This window comes from Petaurus breviceps, unplaced genomic scaffold (genome assembly GCF_028583685.1).
Source record: "Petaurus breviceps papuanus isolate PSGF00001 unplaced genomic scaffold, PetGlider_PUasm1.0 140, whole genome shotgun sequence".
Taxonomy (NCBI): Eukaryota; Metazoa; Chordata; class Mammalia; order Diprotodontia; family Petauridae; genus Petaurus; species Petaurus breviceps.
Genome location: NW_027185698.1, coordinates 12257307 through 12279080, shown reverse-complemented (window position 1 = coordinate 12279080; position 21774 = coordinate 12257307). Strand labels below are relative to the sequence as shown.

The following is a 21774-nucleotide window of genomic DNA, read 5'->3' as shown; positions in this document are numbered from 1 at the left end:
ATGACCTATCACAGACTTAATTCTGTGTCTAATACAAGCGAACTTTTAATAAACTTTACTTTTCTTTGGCTGAGAGAAGACGAGTTGAATTCATTTGGCAAGACCCAGAGTGTTGATTTTTTGGGGTCTCCAGAGCAACCCTAACCCTCTTTATGGGTAACCTCTTCAAAATGACTGAAAAACAGCAAAGGAAATTTAGCAGAGGTTATGAGTGGGGGAAAAGTTGTACTGAGTCAAGGGGAAGCTGCATCAAGAAACTGCTCTCACTGCTGGGAGCCAAGATGGTAGAGTAAACAGTAAATTGCTCTTACCTCCCTTGCTGACCTTGAAAAACGCAGAGAATATTGTACCAGAAAAAATCCTGGAATAGTGGAGCCAGCAGAAAGACAGGATATGGCAGTCTTTTAGCTTGGAAGGCTAGAGGGATTAATGGGAAAATTACATCTTGCTGTGGCTAAAGGGAACCAGTATTGGATGGGAAGTGTCCTAGCAAGCCAGCAGCAAGCCCCACCTCAACAGACCAGAGGGAAATCCTGAGCCCCAGGGTGGTGGAGCTGGCAAGTGCCAACATCAGACTCCCTCATGTGCCTTCATACAGCTAAGGGAATCAGCAGACCCTAGTACAGATGGACATCCACCAGCAGTTGAGACTATTTGTGCTCTAGTGCATCCCTAGGAGAGGAGGAGACCTCCACTTGCCAGATCACCCCTCTCCCACACCTTATGCCATAAGCTTCAGTGTACTCCTGGGAAAACTTGGAGACACCTCACCTGGACTCAGCACATACTAACTAGCTCCAGTTCAGCAGTTCTGGCAGCTTCCAGTTGCCAGAAGGAGATACCATGGCACATAAAGCTAACGGCCAACCCAAAAAACATGGGATAGAGCACTCTGTGCCCCAGAAAGATATATCCACTTTAAAAGCTAGGAAAAAGGTGATCACAATGGGCTAAAAGCAAATTAGAAAAGCAAAGACCATAGATTTTTAGTATGAGGACAAGGAGGATCAAAATATAAATTCAGACAAGGACAGCATTGACATTATAGCCACATCTAAAACATCAAAGGGATGATGAACTGGTCTCAACTACAAAAAGCCTTCTTGGAAGATCTCAAGAAGGCTTGTAAAAGTCAAATTAGAGATGTTGAAGAAAAAATTTATTAATTCTTTAAAAAATACAACTGACAAAATGGAAAAAAAAATAGCTGAAGAAAACAACTCAAAAAGTAAAACTGATGAAATGGATAAGGAGATACAAAATCTAATTGGGGAAAACAATTCCTTAAAAAGTAAAATTGGCCAAATGGAAAAGGAGGAACAAAAGGTAACTGAAGAAAACAATTCATTAAAAATTAGAATTGGGCAAATACAAGCTAATGACTCTATGAGGCATCAAGAGTCAGTCAAACAAAATCAAAAGAATAAAAAAAAATTTAAAAAAATAAAATATCTCATTGGGAAAAACAACTGACCTAAAAAATAGATCAAGGAGACATAATTTAAGAATTATTGGTCTACTGGAAAGCCATAATGTGGAGCCTAGACACCATTTTCCAAGAAATCATCAAGGAAAACTGCCCTGAGGTCCTAGAACCAGAGAACAAATAGTTATAAAAAGAATTCACCAATGAATTCCTGAAAGACATCCCAAATTGTAAATGCCCAGGAATATTGTAGTCAAATTCCAGAATTATCAAGTCAAGGAGAAAATATTAAAAGCAGACAGAAAGAAAGATTTCAAATATAATGAAACTACAATCAGGAGCAAACAGGACCTTGTGACTTCTACATTAAAAGATCAGAGAAATTGGAATATGATATTCTGTAAGGCAAAAAGGAACTTGGGTTATAATCAAGGATCAACTTTCCAGCAAAACCAAGCATAATCTTTTAGGCAAGAAGATGGTCATTCAATGAAATAAGGGACTTCCAGACTTTCCTGATGAAAAAGCCAGAGCTCAGTGGAAAATTTGGTCTTCAAATATAAGACGTAAGAGAGGCATAAAAAGGTAAATAGGAAAAAAAAAAACATCTTAAGAGCAAACTGTTTACATCCCTATATAGGAAGATGATACTTGTAAATCTTGAGAATTGTATCTTCATTACAACATTTAAAAGAGATATACATAGAAAGTCTGGGTACAAATTAACTAATATAAAGATAAAAACATAATTAAGGGTTACAAAGGAATGGTAATGGGATAAGAAGAAAGGAGGAGGCAGAAAAGGGTAAATTACATCACACGAAGAGGTACAAAAGCATCTTATACTAGATGGAAAAAAGGGAAGGAGATGAGTATTGTTTGAACTTTACTCTCAGTGGATTTGGTACAAGGAGAGAATAACATAACTCAAATAAGTATAGAAATATAACTGGCTCTACAGACAGTAGGGAGGTGGAGGGGAAAGAAAAGCAAGGGGGTAGTTAGAAGGAAGAAGTGGTAAGGGAAAAGAAAAAGAAAAGGGAGGAGGCTAATTTCTGACACAATATGCCAAAATAAAGTCCAAATGAGTATATGATTTGGGTATAAAAACTGATACTATAAACAAATCAGGGGAGCAAGGAATAGTTTATCTGTCAGATTTATTGAGAATGGAGAAATTAATGACAAAATAAGAGATAGAGAACATTATGAAAGGCAAAATGATAATTTTGATTACATTAAATTGAAAAGATTTTGCACAAAGCCAATGAAACCAGGATTAGGAGGGATGCAGAAAACTGGGAAAGAATTTTCATAACTAGTGTCTCTGATAAAGGTCTCATTTCTAAAAATGTTGAGAACTGAGTCAACTTTACAAGAATACAAGTCATTCCCCAACTGACAAATGACCAAAGGATATGAACAGGTAGTTTTCAGAGGAAGAAATTAAGGCTATCAATAGTCATATTAAAATATTCTCTAAACCACTATTGATAAGAGAGATGCAAATAAAAACATCTCTGAGGTACCACATCTCCCCATCACACTGGCTAACATGTCAAAACAGGCAAATGAAAATGCTACATAAAATGTGGGAAAGTTGGAACTCTAATTCATTGTTGATGGAGCTGTGAGCTTATCCAAACATTTTGGAGAGCAATTTGGAACTATGCACAAAGGTTTATAAAAATGTGCATACCCTTTGACCAGCAATACCATTTCTAGGACTGTATCCCAAAGAGATCATAAAAAAGGGAAAATGACCCACAGGTACAGAAATACTTATAGTAGCTCTTTTTGTGTGGACCAAGAACTTAAAATTGAGGGGCTGCCCATCAACTGGGGAATGGCTGAACAAATTTTGGCATAGGAATGTAATGAAATGCTATCATGCTATAAGAAATGATGAGCAGGTGGACTTCAGGAAAATCTGGTCTTATATGAACTGATGCTGAGTGAAGTGAACAGAATCAGGAGAACACTGTACATAGTAACAGCCACAGTGTGTGATGGCTGATTTTTATACACTTAGCCCTTCTCAGCAGTGCAAAGATCTAAAACAATTCCAAAGGCCTCATAATGTCAAAAGCCATTCACATCCAGAGAAAGAACTATGTAGCATGAATGCAGAGCAATGCATACTATTTTCTTTTCTGTTTTTCTTTCTCATGTTTTCTCCCATTCATTATAATTCTTCTATATAACATGACTAATGTGAAAATATGTTTAATAGGAATGTACATGTAGAGCCTATATCAGATTTTGTGCCATATTGGGGAGAGAGGAGGGGAGGGAAAGGGAGAAAATTTAAAACTTATGGGAGTTAATGTTGAAAACAAAAAATAAATAAATTGACTTAAAAAATAAGAAGTTACTTTCACTGCTCTGTTACCATGACTGGAAAACCTTCCAATATTTATTCTATAACAAATATTAATAGCTCTTTGTTTTAGCTAAATGTATGATCATATGCAGGAAAAATGCTCCCATTCTTCAACTAAGAAGTATATATATATATATATATATGAATTTTATGTTTTGTCAAAGGCTTTTTTTAAAAGCAATTGGGGTTAAGTTACTTGCTCAAGGTTACATGGCCAGTTATTTCTGGGTGTGGTGCTAAGTATCTGAGCCCAGATTCAATCACCAGGTCATCCCGACACTTACTTGCTGAGCCACCTGGCCACCCCTAAGAAATTGGGGTTAAGTAACTTGCTCAAGGTTACATGGCCAGGTGTTTCTGGGTGGGTGCTAAGTGTCTGAGCCCAGATTCGATCCCCAGGTCATCCCAACATTGGGCCGGTGCTCTTACTCGTTATGCTACCTGGCCTCCCCTACAAAGCCTTTTTTTTGATAAATACCAAAACATTCTTGTTTAGTTGTTTATTATTTATTATAATTGGATCATCATTATATTATTAGCATAATAATTAGATAATTACTATAATATTATAATTAGATAATTATCAGCATAATAGTTAAATCATTCATTTTCTAGGCTTGACCTATGTATGTATTCTTAGTATGAATTTAATATGATTAATGTAAATATATTTTAGATACTACCATGATTTGCTAAAAACAATTTGGGATTTCATTTATAATATTGACATTTATTTATTTTCTACCTACTTTATCCCATACTGTTTGGGAATCAGTATCTTATTTATTTTGCTGAAGCAGTTTGGAAGAATCTATTCTATATTTATATTTGCAAACTTCATATGTAGAATAGAGACAATGTGTTACTTTAACATTTGATTATATGTGCTTCAAACATTCATTGTTCAGTTTTTCATACCCTTTGTGAGATTATGTATATTCTTCCTTGATTTTTCTTTTTCATAGTCTCATTTCACTTTTTTGAATTGAATTTTTAAAAACCCTAATTCCTATCATAATAGCTTATTTTAGTCCTTTTTATTAAAGTTTCAGAGTCATTGTAGCTATTTTTGCAGTTCTTCATTTCCCCTGTCTGGGATTTAGGTATAGTTATTGTACTGTTGTCCATCTTTTATAGATATTTTAGGCTTACTATCTTTTGACTCATTATTTCCATTGTATTGGGGCATTTTTATTGTTCCACACTTCTTCAATCTCTTTTTTCCCTTAATATTTTCCTTATGATCCTAGAAATACATTTTAGTAGAGAACTAATTTCCCTTCCCACATTTTTTCTATTTTTATTTAACTTTACTTTGTGTGATTGTGTTTTGAAATGATGAAACAAAGTTGGCCCTATTCATGACTTTTTAAAAATTTCACTTAAAAATTTTAACAATAATATATTTTCCATACTTCCATCTCTCAGCTATTGAGTGTGGGGTGGGGGGAGGAGAAAGAAAAACTTGCAAGCAATATGCAGTCAAGCAAAATAAATGCTTTCATTGGCCATGCAAAATATAAGGTGTCACCCAGAAGAGGGCAACTAGGAAATCTCATCTAGGCTCATGTGGGGGAAACAATGGCTATAAGACTGCTTTTTTAAAGTTTGTTTAAGATGTTGTAAAGAGATTCTTGGTTATGTATAGATTAAACCTAATAGCCTTTTAGGTATCTGCAATCTCTGATAATCTGAGATTTAGTGATTATGAAGCAGAATCCCCCATAGATACAAAGTAGTTACTTGGTGGGAGGGGGGAAAATCACTAAGCTTGATCTACTTTAAGCATTTGCCTTGTGGTAACTTGTATGTCAGCAATTCCTTGAATTAAGGCAATTTTTCTTAGTTAAGATTTTGTCTCCAAACTATTGGTAAGATACATGTATCTCTAAGAATAAAAAGGAGTTTGGGTATATTTATTTACTCATTAGCATTTATAATTGTGTTAGAATTTTAAGACCTTCTGAGCTGAAACAGACATTATAGAATATCTAGTTTTTCTATTTGCCCAATTTTACTATTCATCATAATAAGAAGATTGCTCCAAGAGAAATATCAAGTCAAAAAATGTGTTGGAATATTGAGACCATGTAATGGGAAGTTCTGCCTAGATACAGGAGAGATTATTTTAAAAACAGGAGACTATATGATATCCCCAAGGCAAAGTTCTGCAGCTGCTAACTTAAGAAAATTCCTTCCCTTCTAACTTAATCCTTATCACTAAATCACTAAAAGAAAAGTCCATTTTCCCCAATTTTGACTACAGATGGTTGGCAGCCTCCATTAAAATGTCCCTGTAGACATTTAAAGACTGCTTCAGTCATCATCTTTTACTCTTTACCTTTTCAGGATTAATCACTGAAATTCCTTAATTTGTAGGGCTCATGCCCTTTCTTCCACATTCCTATAATAGTCCTGACAAAACATCTCCCTCTTGAGTTCTATGTATTCCCCTTATGTGTTAAAGTAGAACTCAAATAATACGAGCTTAAATTCAATGCTGTACATTCCCTTATTTTGTAATGCATTTGTGTGTGTGCATACACACATATATGTATATATGCACATGTGTATACATATATACAAATATTTGTATGTGTATTTATGTGTATACACATGTTTACACTTTTATCTATATCTGGTTATAAAAAATGAGTGGATGTGGTTAAGGTTCCTTCCACCTTTCAAACTATTCTGGGATGATTCTTGCTCCCTTGAAATATAAAGAATGTATATTAGGTGTAGCACATCTCTCTCATATATGTTCTCTTTGTTGTATCTGAAGTCAAAATAAGATTTTCCCATTAATTTTTAATAGTATAAATATAATTCATGCATTCATCGAAGAGAGAAGTCACTCCCAATGTAGACAATGCCATTTTCTCTTTCAGAGAAGTTTAGGAGAAAGAAAAATTAGTAGTACTTCCTCAAAAGTTCCAGCAAAACTTATGAGTAGCTTCTCAATCTTTTCTTGTAAGAGCAACGTATTTTAAAATATCTTCATAATTGCTGTGCCAAATGAGAAAAGTATTGACCAGGAAAAAATGTCACTTTTAAAATAATTATCCTAAGTGGCTTCTGACCTTTGTGACTTCAAAAAGAGTGGTTAAATGTTGAAAATATTCTGCTGCTAAAAGAAAAAAAATGACACATTAAAGCTCTTACCCTGGTAGTTTTAAAACAGATTAAAAGGGAACTACTTCCTTACTCTACTGATAAAGTTATCCAACTGACTTCATATGTTATTTTTTCATTACCAAAAGGCATGTCAAAATTCTTAACAGACTTCCACATGCTTCAGGGAAGGGCCAAGGAAATACAAAATCACCCACTGGGTCTCACAACACACCAGACACCACCATTAGGACCCCAGCTCAGAACCAGGTAAGTTGCCAGAGCCCTTATGACCTTGAACAGCATCAACCACCCCTAACCCCATCGGCACAGCACCAAATATGAGAGTCCACCAGGCACCCAAGGGCAACATCAATGCAACACCAGATAAACAGCCAGGACCTGCAGTCAGTGGCATGAGAAGTTTGAGACAGTGCCTCTTCCCCTGAGTGTAGAGCTCAAAGAAAGGAAAAAGGCAAAAAAAAAGAAAAGATGAGCAAAAAGCAACAACAAAAACTGATCACAGAAAGTTATTATGGTTACAGGAAAGACCTTAATCAAGAGGACAGCAGTGTCAAAACATCCATGGCTAAGACCTCAAAGAAAATGGGTAGTAGTTTCAAGCCCATAAAGAATTCATGGAAGAGGTCAAAAAGAAGCTTTAAAACCATATAAGAGATGTAGAGGAAAAATGTAAAAAGAAATGAGAATGATACAAGAGAATTATGAAAAAAGACTCAACAGCTCAGAAAACTGCTTAAAAGGTACAATTGTTCAAATTGAAAATGGAGATACAAAAATCCACTGAAGAAAACAACTCCTTAAAGAGTAGAATTGGCCAAATAGAAAAGAAAATATGAAAGTTAATTGAGGAAAACAAAGCTTAAAAGTCAGAATGGGGGAAGCAGAAGTTAAATTATTCTATTAGAAATAATGAATCAAAAAATTTAGAAGACTAAAAAATGGAAGAAAATGTAAATAAAATACCTCATGGGAAAAAACAACTAATCTGGAAAATAGAACCAGGAGAAGCTATATCAGAATAACTGGACTATCTGAAAACTATAATCAAAAGGAGGACCTGGACAGTATCTTTCAAGATATTTCTGAGGAAAACTTCCCTGATATCCTGGAACCAGAAAACAAAAGAGGCATTGAACATATCCACCAATAACCTCAAGAAAGAGATCACAAAATGAAAACTCCAAGGAGCATCATAGACAAATTTCAGAAATATCAGGTCAAAGAAAAATATACTACAAGTGTTCAGAAAAAAAATATTCAAATATCAGGGAGTTACAATCAGGATTACATAGGACTTGGCTGCTGCAACATTAAAGGACTGGAAGTCATGGGACATGTTATTCCAGAAGGCAAAGGAGCTAAGGCTACAACCAAGAATCATTTACCTGATTAAATTAAGCATAAATCATCAAGGGAAAAAAAGCATCATTCAATGAAATATAAGAATTTCAAGCTTTCAAAAGCAGACCAAAACTAAACCAAAAATTTGACCTCCTGTATCAAGACCCAAGAGAAACATAAAAAGGGAAAAGATAACATAAGGGATTCAATGGAGCTGAAATGCTCACATCCATACACAGGAAGACGATACTTCTAATTCTTAAAAATTTTATCACTAATAATACAGTAGAAGAAATATACATAGAGGGTATATTTTAAAGTTGAATTTGAGGGAATGGCAAAGAATTAAAGGATGAGAAAGAAGAGTGCAATGGGTACAGAAGGAAGGGCATTTAGAATGGAGTAAATTATTTCATATGAAGAGACATGAAAGGCCTACTACGGTGGAAGGGGAGGTGGGAAGATGGGTGTTGAGCATTACTTGAACCTTATTAGTATTGACACTGATACTTGAACCAATCAGAATTGACTCAAAGATGGAATCATATACACAATCAATTGAATATAGAAATCTATCTTATGCAACAGGGAAGTAGGAGGGGAGGAGAATGAGGTGGGATGTAAGGACTGATAGAAGGGAGAGCAAATCAAGGGAGGTGATAGACAGAAGCAAAACACTGGTGAGGAGATATAACACCAATGCAATATTCATAGCAGTACCCATGGCAGCTATGAATATGCAAATGTCATTGTGAGTCACAAAATGTAATAAGCTCCCCACATGGAGGAGAGAACCAAAGGATTTATTCAAATACTAGAAAACTGAATCCCCAAACCTGAAAGCCAAATTCATTACAGTAAAAAATTGGGGGGTAGCAATCCTGGTCTCAGACAAAAGAAAAACAAAAATAGACCTAATTAAATGAGATAAGGAAGGAAACTATATATTGATTTTCATAGACAATAAAGCAATATTAATGCTAAATACATATGCACCAAGTGTTGTAGCATCCAAATTCTTAAAGGAGAAGTTGTTAGTTACAGGAAGAAATGGACAGCAAAACTCAGGAGGCAAGAAGAATATCAGAAATGTTAGATATGACAGACCTTTGGCATGATTTATATATGAACAGTAATATCAAAAGCAAAGTAGAAGAGCAGGGAACACTCTACCTGTGAGATCTATGGGGAGGGGAAAAATTCATAACCAAAAAGGAAATAGAGATCATTACTAAATATAAAATAGATAATTTTTCTTATATTAACTTAAAAAGTGTTTGCACAAATAAAACCAACTCAACTAAGATTAAAAGGAAGGCAGAAAGATGAGAAATAAATGTTACAGCAAGTATGACTGATAAAGTCCTTTTCTCTAAAATATGTAGTGAACTGAATATAATAATAGAAGTCACTCTTCAGGGGCGGCTAAGTGGCGCAGTGAATAAAGTGCCAGCCCTGGAGTCGGGAGGACCTGAGTTCAGTTCCAGCCTCAGACACTTAACACCCACACAAAAGCACTAGCCATGTAACCTTAGGCAAGTTACTTGACTCCAAGTGCCCTCCAAAAAGGCAAAAAAAAGACATTCTTCAATTGATAAATGGTCAAGGGATATAAACAGTCAGTTTTCAGATGAAGAAAGCAAAACTATCTCATAGTCATATGAAAAAGTGTTCCAAATCACTTTTGATTAGGGAAATGCAAAATTTAAACAGAAAAAGAAAATGTTAATGCAGGAGATATAGGAAAATTGGGGCACTAATGTACTGTTGGCGGAGTTGATTCAACCAGTCTGGAGAGCAATTTGGAACTATGTCCAAAGGACCACCAAAATGTGCATATTCTTTGGTCCAGAAATGCCACCAGAAGGTCTGTATCCCAAAGTAATCAAGAAAAGGAAAAAGAACTTACATGTGCAAAAATATGTATAGCAACCCTATACATGGTGGCAAAATATTGTAAATTGAGGGGATATCCATCAATTGGGTAATGCCTGATAATGCTGAATGTCATGGAATAATACTATATTACAATAACAAATTAATAGACAGATTTCAGAAAAACCTGAAAGACTAGTACAATCTGATGTAAAGTGAAATGAGCAGGACCAAGAAAACATTGTATACAATATCAGCAATATTGTGTGATTTTCAAGTATGAATGACTTATCTAAAAAAAAAAAAAACAAAAGAAGGATCCAAGTACAAAGGGCTCACAAAGGAAAATGCTATCCATATTCAGATAAAGAACTGATGGACAGTTCTTTAGTTCAAAGAATATTTTTTTTGCTTATGTTATGTTTTTATCATTTTTTTCTTTTGATCTGATTTTTTTTCACAATTTTAACTGATATGGAAATATTTTGCATGATATTACATGTATAAACTATATCAAACTGTTTACCATTTTCTAAAGAGGGGAGGGTATGGAGGGAGGCAAAAAAATTTGGAACTCAAAATCTTGTAAAATGAATGCTCAGTATTTTCTTGACATGTAACTAGGGAAAAATCCTCTTAAAAAGGAAAAAGAATCCCTAATTTCATTAATAGCACATCTGATACAAATGGAAAATACATATGTTATCTATTTCAGGCACTCTAAATGCCAGATCTGAATGAGAGAGAAAAAAATATCCACAGCAGAAACCACGGAAAAATAGGAGAGTTAGGATCCAGAATTTTTGGATGAAGCAAAAGAAAAGGAAAATATATAATAAACACATAATGTCTGTGAAGTATCTTGACTCTGTTAGGTTACTATTCCTAAAGAATCAGTGTGGAAGGTGGATAAAGGGACAGTTGTGAAGGGGAAGAAGTGGGTTTGAATTCCGCCACTAGTATGTGGTAATTATGTAACTATGTAGCCCTAGGCAAGTCAATTTAAACAAGTTTAAGATCTGCAAAATATATACATCATTTGACACTGATAAAAATCATGTATTTGGGCAGTGTGTGTGTGTGTGTGTGTGTGTGTGTGTGCGTGTTTATGTAATGAATCTGCAGTGTTATTTATTTTGAACCTCTGGAACATACTTTGAAAGCCTAAAACAAAGCATTCTTAGGGCAGCTAGGTGGCGCAGTGAGTAAAGTGCCCACCCTGGAGTCAGGAGGACCGGAGTTGAATTCTGACCTCGGACACTCAACACCCACAGAAAAACACTAGCCGTGTAACCTTGGGCAAGTTACTTAACCCCAATTGCCCTCTAAGAGGCAAAAAAAAAAAAAAAAAAGGAAAAAAAAACATTCTTTTAATTTGCCAGTGGATTTATAGTAACCTTATTTTAAGGAAAGCAGAGACATTGCTCATATTTCTGGCTGAATCCTTAAAGGAAATATTTTGAGAGGATGCTAATTGTCCAGATGCTATAATATAATAATTATGTGATGTGTCAGATTTAAAATGAAAATAATAAAACTTGAGATTCAAAGGAGGCAAAGGAAACCACAGGAGGGAAGGCAAAGCTGGAAGAGACACGCAATTCATTTTTAAATTAGAGTATTTGAAACAAATGGCTCATAAGTCCTGTGACTTGATGGTGGAATTTTTTTTTTACTTCTACGAGTAAAGAGACCTTCATTGTAACAAGCAATATCTCTGTCATTCTTGAAAGGAAATTTGTCAGCTCTAAAACTCAGGCAAAAAAAAAAATGTAAAACTTCAAATGTCAGTGCGTTAACAATAAAATTAAACTTAAGAATTGTTGATGTAGATGCCTGAAGAATAGTAGACATTATCAATGATACATGGTAAATATGTGAAATGATCATATTAGGACAAGGAAATGCCCTACTCTGTTCTATACATTGTAATCAGTACTGGGAATAGCCCTTCTGAAGCACAGTGAACCAAAGAAAAGATCCTGATTAAATTGCTTCACATGTGTGTTACACTGTCCTTTTCCTTACTCCATCACTTTCCATACCACTTTAATTCTTCTTCATTTTTATCCATTTCTATCACATAGCTCTTTGCTCCAGCACTTCAATTTGCCCTCGTGGCTTCTAACGTCTAAACTCTTTATCCTGGTTATTTGAAGTCCTCTGAACCCATGTCTTGATTTATGTGTTCAATAGGAGGATTTATCTCCTAGTATTCAGTATGCCATCCAATTTCTAGTCCATCTGGCCTCTTCCTTGCCTATTATGCAGACAATGAATATTCTTGTCTTTGTTACTTCATATATAATGTTTGCTTCATTTTTTCTTCTATCTATTCAAAAGTGGTCTATACTTCAAACCCCAGATAAAGTATGTTCTCCACAAACTTTCTCCCAACTCTCCTAGTCACCACTATGGTGCTGACCATATACAGTCAACATCAATTTATAGCACTTAAAATCTTTGTAAAAATGCATCACTATTATATATTATCTTTTGTTATTCTAATGACTTGACACACATTATATGATCATAGGATTTAGAGGTGAAAAAGATCTTAGAAATCATTTAACACCTACCATTTCATTTTGTTAGAATCAATTCAATAAGGATTTATTAAGAGCATGCAATAGCTAGACACAGGGAATTCAAAGAAAAATGAGAAATAGTGCCTTCCATCAAGGTATTGGAATTGTACCCCTTCTATCCTGATGCTCAGAGAGGTTCCCAGGGTTATTATGAGAGCCAAATGATATTATATTTGTAAAAACCTTAGCACAGTGCCTGGAATATAGTAAGCTTTTAATAAATGCTTCTTTCCTTCTTTCTTATGGGGAACTTACTGTTGAGGAATTTTCCTTTATTAATATCAAATTTATAGTATTAGGAAGTTGCCTAAAGTACTTACTGTATAATTAACTTAACTATGGTCATATAGTCACTATATTTCACAAGAGGAATTTGAACTCAGATCTCCTTGTTTCTAAGAGCAACTTTATTCCCTATGCCATTTTACAGATGAGGAAACTGAGGTAGAGGATAAGTAATTTATCCAGGGTCACATAGCTAGCAAGTGTATGGGGTCAAATATGAACTCAGATCTCCCTAATTCTAGGCCCAGTGTTCTATCTACTGAACAGCCTAGCAGCCATTTATAAAATTTACTTTTTTTGAATCGAGAGATTTTACTTTTTAGTTGTTCACATTAGATTCCTTTGGTTTAACCATGTTGAAGAAACAAAGCCATGGCCCCTCTTGTACCTAATTGTTTTTTTTTAAAGCTCCCTTCTCTGATTTCTACGTCTTTGTTTTCAGTATCCCTGGCATTCAATAGGAAGTGCATAAATAAAATGCTTAGGTCTACAAAGAAGAGTTCTGGAGAATGCCAATAATATCCTTTCAGAAAGAAAAAAAAATCTACTCATTGACCTGCAAAGAAGCCACTACTTTTGTGTTCTGCATAAGTAGCCTGGGATAATGGTTCAGGGACAGTCATATTAATATCAAGGGATGGAACTCTTTGGAGCATGTGTTACCTACTGACCTGTGCCCAGTAATAGGGTAGTAGATTGCTGGTTAACAAAGAAGAAAAATTGCCATTTGTAATTATGAAGAGCTCTCATTTCAGAGAATGATTGGTAAGCTCAAGAATCTTTTCACATAATGTGCTTCAAAGCTTCAAACTAAAGCAGGTGTTTTTCTCTTCTCTCTTTCATTGTGATACAAGACACAATTGCTTGGTATGTTTTAGGAAATGGAGTCTTTTGGCAGTCTTTATCGCTTTGTGAAATAATGGCACACACAAAATGGATCTTTTTTGGGAAGGGAAGTTATTATGAGGTAGAATTGCCATCAGTATAGTTATGCTAAACTGGTTTCATCAATAAGAAGAAAAATATGAAAAATAGGATAATTAATATTACAACTGATATTCATATCATGCCTTAAGGTTTGGAAAGCACTTCACTTATATTATTTATTTTTATTTTCACAACAACCCTGAAAGACAAGTGCTGCAGATATTATTATGTTCATTTTACAAATTTGAAACCTGTGACTCAAAGAATTCAAATCGATTAATATAAAAATCATAATTTCCTTCACACTTGCATTGCTATTATGTGAATGAATTGAGGTTGAGTTCCAATAAAGGTCTTCGCAGCTCAAATTTAATTTTGTATCCACCACAACATGATTTATAAATGTATTAATGTTATAGACAAGAAAGCTAAAGTGTCACTTTTTTATTCAAAGCAATGTGAAGCCCAATGTATAACAGCAGTAACCTCCTTCATTTTGATAATTTGATATTAGCTCCACACTTGCAATTTCTATTATAAAACTGGGTCAATGCAACAGGAGAATTTGTGAAAAGCTATAAAGTACAATAGATAAAGTTTTCAATTTGCAGATAGGGCCATGGATTAATTTCATTATCTCTGTGACCATGAGTAAGTCACGTAACATCTTTGAGCCTCAGTTCATCTCTCAGCTGTGTATTGAGGATAATAATACTGTGCTATGAACCTCACAATATTATTAGGAGGCAAGCATGTTATATAAATGTGTTATTTCAATGGAAGTCAGCTGTGTATTTAAGCATCACTAATTAGCAGTCTATCCACAATGAAATCTACTTCCTATTTAAATCCACCCAATCTATTTTATAAATGATTCACTCTATGAATTTAAACTATAATTATTAAATAAAAATCATGAGACCCTGGTATTTCATATTCATTAGCAAAAAAAATATATACTGCCTTGTTGCTAGAAATTTTAGGCTCTCTTAAATTCACTTTCTCTGTCACAAGAGATACTATTAAATTCAAGAAATTTAGGAAAACAGTATCTGACAACAAATACAAATAATTCATTGAAAAGAATATCTGGACTTATTTCTAGGACATAAATAGAATACAGGATTGGAACAAATTGTTTTTTGCTTACTGGTGGCGAACTTCATATAGAAAATGCTTAAGGAGACAAGGAAAGAGCTGATAACCTTTCTCTATGCTCTGACCCTCAAACTAGCTTGAGGACATAATTGAATTTCAAATCCCAAACTGAAATTCTACTTTTGTTGCCTGAATGTTGCTGATTCAGTAGCTTCCATATAGTGTATAGTAGAAGAGAAGGAGAGGTGGAAGGAAAGAGACAGAAGGGAAGGGTAAGGGAGAAAGAGAGGTAGAAGGAGAAGAAGAAGAAGAGGGAAGAGAGGAAGAGGGAAAGGGAGAAAGGGTCAAATGAACAATTGCTGCTTTATGTGTCTCATTATTATATTTATAATATTGCACATGTCATCATGGGATGTTCATAAATTCATCAGAGTAAAATGATTAATCTAGTTTAATTAGAAAATTCAGGACCAATAATTTGCATCCTAAGGAGGGATAGCAGAAATGGAAATGCTTCAACTGAAATTTATTTACTCCATATAAATGAGATGACCCAGTGGAATATAATAGCTTCCCACTTTAAATTCAAAATAGACTTGACTTTCCCATGTAAAAAATCTAGAACTATGGTTCTGTTGCCCTTTGTTACCTAAATGCTGAATCACTCTTAGCCTGCTTTTTCCATTTACAATTAGATAGAGGTGTTGTTTTTTCTTTCTGTTGAACAATTTAATTGACATTTATTGATTGAGAACCTACTACATGCACAATCCCATGCTAATCATCAACTTTTTCTCATTATCATGTTTAAAAACATTGAGCTTCTACTTATAGTGAATACCCTTCTACTTCTAGTGAACACCAAATGGCGGATGACACCGGTGCTGCAAGAGGTGCTGGAGACTCCAGGGGCCCAGGAGTGGGAGGCCGGGGAGGCTTCCACGGTGGCTTCGGCAGTGGGGGCCAAGGTTGAGGCCATAGTCGAGGCTGGGACCGTGGCCGCGGGGCCTGGGGAGGAAAGGCCGACGACAAGGAGTGGGTTCCAGTCACTAAGCTGTGCCTGCTAGTCAAGGACATAAAGATCAAGTCTTTGGAAGAGATGTATCTTTTCTCCCTTCCTATCAAGGAGTCTGAAATCATAGATTTCTTCCTGGGATCTTCATTGAAAGATGAGGTTCTGAAAATCATGCCTGTTCAGAAACAAACTAGAGCTGGACAACATATCAGGTTCAAGGCTTTTGTGGCCATTGGTGACTACAATGGCCATGTTGGTCTGGGTGTCAAATGCTCCGAGGAAGTGGCCACAGCCCTTCGTGGTGCTATCACTCTGGCCAAGCTGTCCATCGTTCCTGTGAGACGTGGCTACTGGGGAAACAAGATTGGCAAGCCTCACACAGTACCCTGCAAGGTCACTGGGCGATGTGGGTCGGCTCTGGTGCACCTGATCCCCACCCCTAGAGGTACTGACATTGTCTCAGCTCCTATACCTAAGAAGTTCCTAATGATGGCTGGAATTGATGACTGCTACACTTCTGCCAGAGGCTGTGCTGCCACTCTGGGCAACTTCGCTAAAGCTAGCTTTGATGCCATCTCCAAAACATACAGCTATCTAACCCCAGACCTGTGGAAGGAGACTGTGTTCACTAAGTCTCCTTATCAGGAATTAACCGGCAATCTTGTGAAGACTCACACTTGAGTGTCTGTCCAGAGGACCCAGGCAGCTGCTATGTCAACCACATAGATTTTTTTTGTAAACAAATAAATTGAACTATGCCTGCTAATAAAATAAATAAATGAAAACATTGAGCACAGCAAGGTCAACATTTGATCTCTCATCAGAAGACCTCTATTCAGGTTGAAGATGGTTGACAACATTCTTAGCGTTTAAGTGTTCTGCCACATGTTAATACATTTCTTTATCCTGTCCACAAGTATATAAAGAGAAAGTTGTCAAGTACCTTGCTGAATAGTATGTGTACTACAATTATGGCATTTTCCAGATTTATTATTAATCATATTTAATGTGAAGGAATTGAATAGATAGGAAGACTTGGTGATAATAAGTAGCTTAACAAAAAAAAACGTTGAAAGGACAAGGTCCTCAATAGGGTCAGTAGGATTTTCAGAAAATTGAGAAGGCTGAAGAGAAAAGAATGTGAACTCCTTGATAACGGGGCCTAGTTTCATTTTTTTCTTTGTAGCCTCAAAACTTTGAATATTAAATATGTTTATCAAATGCAAGATACTAATCAATTATAAAGTTATTACATTAGAGAAAACAGTCAAGTGTCCCTTCAAAACGCTGTTCAAGGGTGTGGCTAGGTGGCACAGTGAGTAAATCGAGGACCCTGGAGTCAGGAGGACCTGAGTTCGGATGCGGCCTCATACACTTAACACAAAAAAACTAGCCACGTAACCTTGGGGAAGTTACTTAACCCCAAATTCCCTCCAAAAGGCAAAAAAAATAAACTATTCAAGAGCCTCTTCATGAGTCAGAGAGAAAATTATATATTACATATAAAGGGCCTGAGGAAGATTGTGTTTTGTTTGGTGTTTTTAAGTGAGGACAGAAAGGAGTTATCTATTGGTTGATTCAAGGTTTTCAAAGAGTCATATGTGGATTATTTTTATTATTATTTTACCCTTAAAACATCCCTGTGAGATAAGTTCTATGGGTTTTATTGTTCCCTCTTTAGACACAGAAAAACTGAGAGGTTAAATAGGTGGCACCAAGGATAAAGTTCAGGGCCTGGAGTAGAGAAGACATCTTTCTGACTTCATCTGGCCTCAGAAACTTCCTAGCTGTGTGACCTTGGCCAAGTCACTTTAGCCTGTTTGCCTCTATCACCCCAACTGTGAAATGAGGTGGAGAAGGAAATGGCAAACCACACAGTGTTTTTGCCAAGGAAACCTCAATTGGGGTCACAAAGAGGAAACTGAATGACAAAAACATTACATGCTTAAGTAGTATGGCCTAACTAGTGTTTAAGGTAGCATGCAAACCCAGGTATCCCTGATCCTAAAGATTCTCTCAGATATATTTTCTTTTGTTCCTGAAAACAGAGATGAATCATCATCTCCTAACACCTGAATTATTAACTTTCACTGGAATATCAATCCACTGACCTTTATTATCATGACTATGAATTCACAAAGCAAAGCATTTCTTCTTGGCTACAACTCCAGGATACACAACCTTTCCCTTAATTAGAATGTAAGACTCTGAAGGATCTATACTATCTTTTGTATTTTAACCCCTAACACTTAGCACAAGATTTAGACATGTGAAATGTTTTTTAAAAATGTATTTTTATTCATTCATTTATCTATTCATTCATCTACTGCTACTGAAAAGTTAGAAATCTGGAATTTAAATTCTTTTTTTTTTAATAAATTTGATCTGTCCAATCTTGAAAACAATTTGAAACTATCTCCAATATGGCAATTTTAGTTTTCTTTCTCTCTTTTTGATTAGATTTGCTAATAGGTTTATCTATTATATTTATTTCCTTCATTCCCCCAAAAGTGATTAACCTTATTAATTAAAGTTTTGTTCATTTTCTTTATTTTCTTGATCCTCTGTCTCACAGGATAAACCCTTCTTAGAAGTATTTACCTCTATACTTCTAAAATACAGCATTCAAAGTTTTTTTTTCCTTAACAATAGTTACTATCTTGACCATTGTTCCTGGGTAGTTGAGCTCTTATTTTCTGGTTCCCTAAATAATTTGTTCTTTGACCTGGTAGTTCTGCACTGTGACTACGATGTTTCTGTCCTTTTCATTTGAAGGTTTCTTTATGGAGGTGACTGGTAGATTCTAGTCTCATTTTGCCTTCTGGTTCTAATAGATCTAAGCAGTTTTCATTAATGATCTTTTGAAATAGAGTATCTCATTTGATGTATTTTGTGGTTGCTCTCAGTTAAACTGATATTTCTTGAATTGTCTCCTTGATCTGTTTTCTAGTCAGTTTAAAAAATCACAAATACTTCACATATTTTGTGAAAACTTTTAAATTTTGTTGTAATATTTATTTTGTTTCATAGAATAGGAGTTCTTTTTGCTCCATTTTTAGTACATGACTTGGGAAAGTTTTTTTTTTAATTCTATCTTTTGTTATAAGCTAACTATTCCCCTTTAGAATCTTTCCACTGAAGTTTTTATTTCACTTAAAATTTTTTTTTAATGTCTCTCTCAATTTTTTCTAGGCACTCACATCTTACAGTCCTTGTAACTAAACATTTTTCCTTTAATTTTTCTTTTATAGTTTTGCTTTTAGTTGTGGAGATCACCTCTTTTTTCTTGGTTTACCTCTTAGGTATATCTGAACTTATAATAGTTTTTTTCTTATTATTTGGAATCTTTTTAATTTACTTTTATCTCTTGCCATCGGTCCCAGTTTGAGATGTTATTGCCATTGAATGCTTGACTTGATTCTTGACCTCAATTTCAAGTTCTCCCATTTATGGTTTCCATTTCCCTGGAATCTGAAATCAGAGCATTGATGGGTTTCAAGTCTCCTTGGGTAATTTAGATGAAAAACATTGTGGTCTTTAGGACCTTCTAGAAAATTTCAGGCCTTAATATTATAGACTTTCCCAGGGAATTTTGTGGATTGCAATCAAATTATTTTCTCGATGCCCTCCCTTCTCCAAATTCAGTAGTTCAGGTTTCTTTTCTTTTTCCCATTCTCCTACCCCAGCCACTATAGGATTTGTGGGTTCAAACAGACTTTCCTGTAAATAATTATGGATAAGTCTTTCTAATTCACAAGTAATAATAATAACAATATGGGAAGAGGAAAGTAAATAAGCATTTATATAGTACCTACTGTATGTCATGTACTGAGGCATGCTTTTTAAATTATATATATGGGGGTGGCTAGCTGGCGCAGTCAATAGATCATCGGCCCTAGAGTCAGGAGGACCGGAGTTCAAACCTGGCCTCAGACACTTGACACACTAGCCATGTGACTTTGGGCAAGTCACTTAACCCCAATTGCTCGCCAAGAAAAAAAGCAAAAAAAAAATCTATACATATATATATATACCTTTATTTGTTCCTCACAACAACTTGTGAAGCAGGTATTATTATTATCCATATTTTATAGTTAAGGAACCTGAGGCAAACATCTAGCTAGAAATTGTCTGAGCAGATCCGGACAAGGGTTTTGCTGATTTCAAGACCAGCACTCTATCCTTTGTGCCATCATTTTGGAACAAATTCTGTCACCGTATTGTCTTACTATCCACCATTTTTATACTACTAAATTATTATTATTATGGTTGTGCACATGTGTATGGCATTTTATAACTTAGAAAATACTTTGCTCACATCAATCATTTGGCATAGGTATTGCATATCTGGACTTATAATAGTTTTTTATTGTTTGGAATCTTTTTAATTTACTTTATCTCCATTTTAGAGATGAAGAAACTGACTCAGAGAGGTTAACTAACTAGCTCAGTGACACATGGCTAATAAATGGTACAGTTGGATTGTCATCTTTCTGCAAGTTCATTAGAATTCATACTACATTACCTTTGTTCTATGTTATTCTGTTGAGTCATATAATAACACATTTTTTATTAAAGACAATTCCAATGCCTAATCACATCATGGTGATGACCTAGGGTTCTTAAAGTCTCTCCTTAGCAGAGCATGAGGTCTGATAGATCATAAAAAACACTGGATTTGCCCTGGTTTGTTTGTTGTTGGAGAGCCAGTCAAAACTGGCAGAGGCTAATCACTTGGAGATTGGTTTCAAGGTGTTTTTGTTTGTTTTATTTTTACTCCTCTCCTCTCCTCTCCTCTCCTCTCCTCTCCTCTCTTCTCCTTTCCTCTTCTCTCTCTGTCTCTCTCTCTTTCTCCCTATCTCCCCAACTCCCTCTCCCCCTTCTTTTACACACACACACACACACACACACACACACACACACACACACACACACACACGCACGCACACACATTCCCTCTCTCTTTCTCTGTCTTTATTTTTTTTTGTCACAGCAATTTGTTGTTCGGTTTCAGGCTTGTCTGACTTGAGGGCTTTTCTTGGCAAAAATATTTCAGTGGTTTGACATTTCCTTCTCCAGATGAGGAACTGAGGAAAATCAGGTTAAGTGACTTGCTCAGGGTCACAAAGCTAGCAAGTATTTGAGGCCAGACTTGATCTCTGGAAAATGAGTCCCCCTGATGCCCATGGGGCCTGGTACTCTATTCACTGCACTATTTAGTGGCAATTTTTACTGAGCTAGAGATGAATTGAGATCTGAATGTTCATACCTGTCAAATTTAATGTCTTTAAGGTATTGAAGAATTAGGGGTTAATTAGCTTATTTTTTGTATTAATATTACTGCACATGAGATAGCGAAAAATAAAATGAATAAATTAGCCATTGATTATAAGAAGAATAAGCATTTATATATAGTACCTACTATATGCCAGGGACTGTGCTCAATGCTTTTCAAATATTATCTTGGTTGATCATTTCAACAACCCTAAAAGGTAGCTGCTGTTATTATCCCCCTTTTACAGTTGAGGAAACCTAGGCAAACAGATTTTAGGTGACTTGGCTAGGGTCACATAGTTAGTAGTTTTCTGAGGTCAAGTCTTCCTGACTTCTATGAGGTTTCCTGGGGTCAGCTTTAAACCATCTGGATATCATGTTCTATCCACTGTGACACCTACCTCTCTCAAGAGATAACCTAGTG

General features: G+C 35.4%; 1 pseudogene; it reads left to right on the top strand.

Moving 5' to 3' along the window:
* Positions 1–15926: 15926 nt before the first annotated feature.
* Positions 15927–16802, top strand: LOC138150269 (small ribosomal subunit protein uS5 pseudogene; annotated as a pseudogene).
* Positions 16803–21774: the final 4972 nt, after the last annotated feature.